Source organism: Macaca thibetana, chromosome 1 (genome assembly GCF_024542745.1).
Source record: "Macaca thibetana thibetana isolate TM-01 chromosome 1, ASM2454274v1, whole genome shotgun sequence".
In the NCBI taxonomy this organism is placed as follows: Eukaryota; Metazoa; Chordata; class Mammalia; order Primates; family Cercopithecidae; genus Macaca; species Macaca thibetana.
In genome coordinates, this window is record NC_065578.1 from 75,357,938 (window position 1) to 75,364,698 (window position 6,761).

Below are 6,761 nucleotides of genomic sequence, written 5' to 3' on the forward strand. Positions count from 1 at the left end.
TTTTGTATTTTTTAGTAGAGACGGGGTTTCACCGTGTTGGCCAGGATGGTCTCGATCTCCTGACCTCGTGATCTGCCCGTCTCGGCCTCCCAAAATGCTGGGATTACAGGCTTGAGCCACCGCGCCAGGCCTCCTTAGTCTTAAATTACTCCACGTTGAGTATCTCTTCCCACTGCGCATGTGTGAAAAAGGCCAGGAGGCAGAATCCTCCACAGTGGACTCTCCTGGTCCAGGGTAGCTCTTCTTATCAGTGCTGCTGCAGGCACTCCCAGCTGTGCAAGCCTCCTTGTCAGAGTATTTCCAAGAAGGGAGAGAACTGTGCTTACTGGGGCCCACTGGGTGGCTGTCTGTCACACAGGAGGCCCCTTTCTGTGTTAGAAGCTGCTTTTTGTTAGAAGGACCCTTGCCCTATCTGCCTAGTTGATTTCTTTCTCTCTCCTCTCACAGAGTGTCACAGAAAGAACTCCAATCCATCAAGCAAAAGTAATTAACAGCAATTCAAATCTTTATTGGACTCTTAGAAAATAAGGATATCTAATTTGTAGCTCCCACATAGATTTTTGTCTCCACTCCTGTTGTTTTTAATTAATTCAATAATATTTACTAAATGTCTCCTATGTGTCAGACGTGCTTCCACAGCCCATAGAGCCTGCATGTCTCCCCTCCCTGAGTTCCCCTCTTCACTCCTTGGATTCAACTCTCAACTTCAAACTGAGTTTTGAAGTCAGTCAGGGGTGGGGGAGGGTGGTTCGGTTTTTTTTTGTTTGTTTGTTTTTGAGCCGGAAGTTTTGCTCTTGGCGCCCAGGCTTGAGTGCAATGTCGTGATCTCAGCTCAGTGCAACCTCCCCTTCCCAGGTTCAAGGGATTCTTCTGCCTCAGCCTCCCAAGTAGCCGGGATTACAGGCACCCGCCACCACTCGTGGGTTAACTTTTTTTTTTTTTTTTTTTTTGTATTTTTGGTAAGACGGGGTTTCGCCATGTTGGCCAGGCTGATCTTGAACTCCTGACCTCAGGTGATCCGCCTGCCTCGGCCTCCCAAAATGCTGGGATTACAGGCATGAGCCACTGCGCCTGGCTGGGAGGGTGGCTCTTGACTTACCGGGCCTCCTCTCCCTTCCAAGGTCTTCTTTAATTCTGTACATTATTTTACTTATTTCTAACAAGTACCTTGATCTTCATTTGTGAAATCTAGTGACCCAAATGCGGCTCCTAACCTCCCTGGGAGTTGATAGGGGTGGGGTTAGGAAGAGAGGGGAGAGAGGAAGAGCTGCTCTTCCCAAGAAGGGTTTTTGTTTTGTGTTGTGTTTATGTGTTTTGGCTTTTGGTTTTTAGTAGACGGGGGATGTGCACGTGGGAGGTGAGGGAGAGAGCAGACTGCAAACCCTGTAACTGATCCATTTATTATCTGTTCTTTCAACTGAGTAACATGCTTTTCAAAAGTGTTTTTCTATGTTTCAGAGACAGAAAAGGGGAGACAAAGAAGAAGAAAAAGGAGGGGAAAAGGTAAAAGAAAGGAAGAGAATGAATTGCAGCTGAGGAAGTGGAAGAGCGAGAAGCGCTTCCAGATTCCAGGTAACCTCTTTCTTTGACTCCTGATTTGTCACTCATCTCCCTAAATGCCTTAATGACCTGTAACACAGGTGACTCACATGAAGGCCACATGGTGTATGTTTCTCTCACCACTGTCTGCTATTGAAGACATAGGATTTAGTTTTGGGAAGATGTGTGCTGGAAAAATAAAAAGCAGACACAGTGGTTGAATGCAAAATGAATCATAGGAATTATCCAGTAAAATGGCTTAAAATCATATTCCAGGCTCTGAAGTCATGGAAAGTCTGTCTTAATGCATTGGAACCTAATCTAGTAATTTCACCTGGGTTTCCCATCCAGGTATCTCTTCTCTAATTTGTTCAGAAGTAAACAAATTAACAGCTTTTAAACAGCCAATTGCCATGGACATTGATGAAATGTACAGGTTTCATTACTTGATGTCTAAAGACATTTCTTCCTATTTACATCAAAAACACTTTGGAATTCTTAAAGACAGCAAGCCTTTATCTGAAAGAAATACACGTTGAAGTTCTTTAAGGATGAAAGCAGAACTGTCTTGGAGCTGATGCTAAAGCAGAGTGAGAAGACCACGTGTATTTTCAAATAAATCTTGAAAAACTCCTGAGACTTGGGAAAGGGTGTAATAGAACACTGCCTGTAGCTGAGACTCACAGAAGCTTATCACAGCATAGAAGAAATTGATGGAAAACTCACATGGGCATCAGAAGTTTCCTTTTATTGGAAACTTTTGCAGTTTTAGAGCCTCCTTATAAAGACGTGAGTTGTTAACAGGCATCTAAATCTGGCACTAGAAACAATTGAGATGATTTTACAGTGTATCTGCCCAGATCCTCACTACTAGATTTTCTGGGTATTTTCTTATTTTTGACAGTTGTCTCAATCAAATTCAGGCAGTCTTTTAAATTTCTGTCTAAAATTAACTGGCATTTTCAGGTATATTGGCATCATTTTAAAATCCACTTATTTTTAAGAACATTTGAATGTGAAAAGAGATGTATATGCAAACTGTTGGATCAGGCAAGTTTCCTTCAGGCTGTCTGGATGTGTCTATCTATAGCATTTGGCAAATACCTAGCTGTCACTCAAAAAAGATAGCTGTATGTTCAAAGTTAAATCTGAAGTACCTACTTGAAGTCTGCTTTATTTATTTTTTTAATTTGGCCAGTTCATTCTTGGGGAATGGAAAGAAAGGAAAATGGCCAGGCACAGTGGCTCATGCTTGTAATCCCATCACTTTGAGGCCGAGGTGGTTGGATTACTTGAGGTCAGGAGTTCAAGACCAGCCTGGCCAACATGGTGAAACCCCATCTCTACTAAAAATACAAAAATTAGCTGGGTGTAGTGGCACACGCCTGTAGTCCCAGCTACTGGGGAGGCTGAGGCAGGAGAATCACTTGAATCCGGGAGGCAGAGGTTGCAGTGAACCAAGATTGTACCATTGCACTCCAGCCTGGGCGACAGAGTGAGACTTTGTCTCAAAAAGAAAAGAAAAGAAAAAAAAAAGTGGAGGAAATGAAAGGAAATGTTTCCAGCTATTTAACTTAATTCCATATACTTTAAAATTTACATTGAACATTAGCGAGTTCTTCAAGTGAATGGCGAATATTAGTCTGTCATTTTACATTAGAAGCAATGGGCTTAAGTCCTCAAACCACATTATAGCTAGACAACACAAAATGTTCTTCCTTAGTGTTAATTAACTCAAATACTCAGGTCAAAGGTCTTTATTTTGGCCTATGAATAACCAAATACTGATAATCCACTTTGCTGATTGAGATTGCAAATCTACAGATTTTGGGGGATTGAAGTAGGTTGTTTTTTGGGGGGTTGGATCTGGAGTTTGTAAAAATCTGTTATGCGGCTAAAACAACTGGAATTCACCTCTTTGTCTCTGAAATCTTAGAGATAAAGCCTATATCCTTAGTATATAGCCTGGGGTTTAAAAAGAATTGATGCTGATGGACTCTTGGTTGCCTATGCCGTATCCTTTCTTCTTTGTTTCTACCAGAACCTTGATTTTGTTTAGATATCTCCTCCTGTCTCACATAGTCATGCATTTCAGGGGAAGCTGACCCCAATCCCACCTCTAGCTGTGGACCTGATTGGCAGAAACATGACAATCTCATCCCCTTGCTCATGTTTAGTTCAGTGATAGGCATGGGGCATGGCTCTGGCCAGTGCAACTAGAGGCAAAGTTTGCTGGGTGGGGTCAGACGAGGAGTTTCAAGGACCGTTTCTGAGAGAGGATTATAAAGATATATTTCCCTTTTTCCTCTGAATGTTGTTGTATTTGGATGTGATGCCTGGAGCTGCTGCAGCTATGTTGCTACCAGCCTGAGGTTAATGTTGATATGAGGAAGGGAGAGCAGAGTAAAAAAGAATCTGGCTCTTCAAGGGCCATGATAAGCCACTGAATCAGCTAACTACTTCTAGACTTCTTTCTTTGTGAGACAATAAATTTCCCTATTGTTAACACCATTGGGTTTCTTTTATTGCCAGACAAATGGACCATAACTGATAAAGCTGTCTGCAGGGATTTGGAGCCTTGGTCGATTCGGTTGCTGAAATAGCTTTTCTAGTGCCACAACTTACAATAATGTGGGCTTTAACTATTCTATCAAAAATGAAAGCTGTATGAGACAGTTCAGTTGAAGATATGCCATTTTAGAGCAAGAATCAAAGCTAGTCTGTGTGATTTGGGGTGATCCAACAAACTTCAGTGTCACTTATTAAATTGGGCTGAAATTGCCTCTATTTCCCAGAAGTACTTTCAGGATAAATTCAATTATATAGTTTTAAAGTACTTTTAGAAGAAAGACATGTCATGAATTTGAATAATGATAGCCTTTTCTGACATGTCTTTATATCCATATAAGAACAAAGGCTTCTAGCATTTCCTCTCTCCTGAGTCGATGGAGTAATCATGCTTGTATGCCATTGTAATTTCAGTGGTAGCAAAGAAAAAAAATATTTAAGGATGTCCTAGAGAAAATCACTATAGAGATGAACTTCTCAGGTCCATTCCCAATATACACAGACCAAATAGCCACCCATAAGTGACACAGACGTATACAGAATCTCAGAACTAGACTTTTGACACACCAGTGGAGTGCAGATTCTATAACATCATGCAGAAATGAACAGAATGTTTTTGAAGCAAGTTTAAAGACAAAATTAATATTCAGTTATTTTAAGAGGAGAAACATACTATGTGGATAGACTGATTCAAGCTGAAAAATGTTAAATTTTCATGAGCAAGAGAATGAATGAATACAATTGAATATTATGCAGCAGTGAAAATTAACAGACAGGATGTACCTACATTTACAACAATGAACCACACATGTATGACAATAAACAGAAAAAGTAAAGCGTAGAAGAATGTATACAATATGTTCATATTAGTATAAAATATAATACCATGTAAATTGAGACTATTCTTTAGGGATATTACATTTATAGTGAGTATAAAGAAACTCATGATGATGATAATCAGTGCATTTAGAATACCTGCTACCTTTGAGTATTAGGAAAGGGAATGTGATCAGAGGGAGAAGCAAATGGGTACTTTACACTTTAAATTATATTGGAAATATTTTATTCTTTAAACTGAATAACAAATGCATGAATCTTCACTCTATTATTTTTACAGTTTTATTGTTTGTGTGAAATTTTATAAGATGTGTACAATAAAACAAAATAAGTCTCTCAGTTTTATCCCTGATGGGAGACACACTGGTACTGAAAATGTTCTCAGCTGTGTGAGAATGACAGTCTTACTTTTGACTTAGAAGATTCTAGGTTCACTGTTGACTGTAGTGTTTCTCTAACCATATAAAGAGGGAAGCTCCTTGATACTTATATAAAAGAGCCAGACAAACATGTGAGCCTAACTAGAGTCTCTGGTTAGTTTATTATTATTGTTTTTCTTTTAATCCATGTCGAATGTACTACACTGTACTCTAGCAGGCAGAATTATACTGCTCAGATACTCTTCCCCTTGCAAGGTAATTGTCATGGCTCTTTTTATGCGTCAATGTGACTGGCTCAGAAGATGCCCAGATATCTGGTTAAACATTATTTGTAAGTGTGTCTATGAGAGTGATTCTAGAAGAGGTTAGAATTTGCATCGGTAGACTGAGTAAAGTAGATGGTTCTCCCCAGTGTGAGAGGGCATTATCCGACCTGCTGAGGACTCAAATAGAACAAAAAGGTAGAGGAAGTTTCACTTTACTCTCAGCATCTGGTTGCCTAGGCTAAGACATCTGTCTTCTTTCTTCCTTACACAGGGACTTATACCATCAGAGTTCCTGGTTCTCAGGCCTTCGGACTCAAACCAGAGTTTACAACACTGGCTTTCCTGGGTCTCTCCTTCTCAGCTTCTCCAAGTATGTGATTCTATATATATACACGTGTGTGTGTGTGCACTTATTTATTTATTTGTAATCAATTCAATTAATATTTATTTTAATTCTTTTCATTAATATAATTTATATATTTATTTTAATTTTTATATTTTATATACATAAAATCTTCTGTTACTTTGACCCATTGTCCCACTGTCATCTCGCAATAACTTTTCATCACACATCTCTCCTTCATGGCATTTAAGGCACCTATATTTATATTTATTTGTGTAATTAATTGGTCAATGTCTGTTTTCCAGACAGATTGCAAACTCCAAAAAGGCAGACTATCCTGTTGTACTCACTATTATATTCCCAGAGCTTAAAAAAGTGTTCAGTGTATACTGGCTGAATTAATTGAATAAAATAAAATAGGATCACATCATGTTTTTTTCTTCACTGTAGCCTACTGACATAAAGACTTTAAATTTTTCTTAGTGACATACGAAAATGGGTTACTGTTTTCCTTCCCACCATGTCTTTCTGTTTCATTTTTCTTGATTATTCTTAACACTATTTGTCTATTTTATGTTAGGTTTCTCAAACTAAAGCCCGACTTGGGATAGGTGATACCAGGAAACATGAGGAAGGCAATGAGGAGAGTGACGCAGTAGAGGAGCCCAGCCAGGGAAGGAGACGGGAGCAAGATTCCGATCTGAGGGAAGAGGCACCGCATGTCCACACCCTCAGAAGACTGGCTGGTCTTCATTCTGTGGTATAACTAGAAGCGGGGAATTGAGTGGGGAGCTGGAAATTACGCATCTTGGAGGAAGGGCCAGTCAA

The 6,761-nt window shown here is 39.7% G+C and overlaps 1 long non-coding RNA gene across 1 annotated transcript in view; it reads left to right on the plus strand.

Annotated features, from left to right (window-relative positions):
• The first annotated feature begins 1,456 nt into the window (after positions 1–1,456).
• LOC126963204 (uncharacterized) overlaps positions 1,457–6,761 on the plus strand; it is a 5,372-nt gene continuing 67 nt past the window's right edge. The window contains exons 1-3 of the long non-coding RNA XR_007728978.1: positions 1,457–1,572; positions 5,862–5,960; positions 6,514–6,761. The exon at positions 6,514–6,761 is cut by the window's right edge and continues 67 nt beyond it. This is a non-coding gene — a long non-coding RNA (uncharacterized LOC126963204). The remainder of the gene's footprint in view (positions 1,573–5,861; positions 5,961–6,513) is intronic.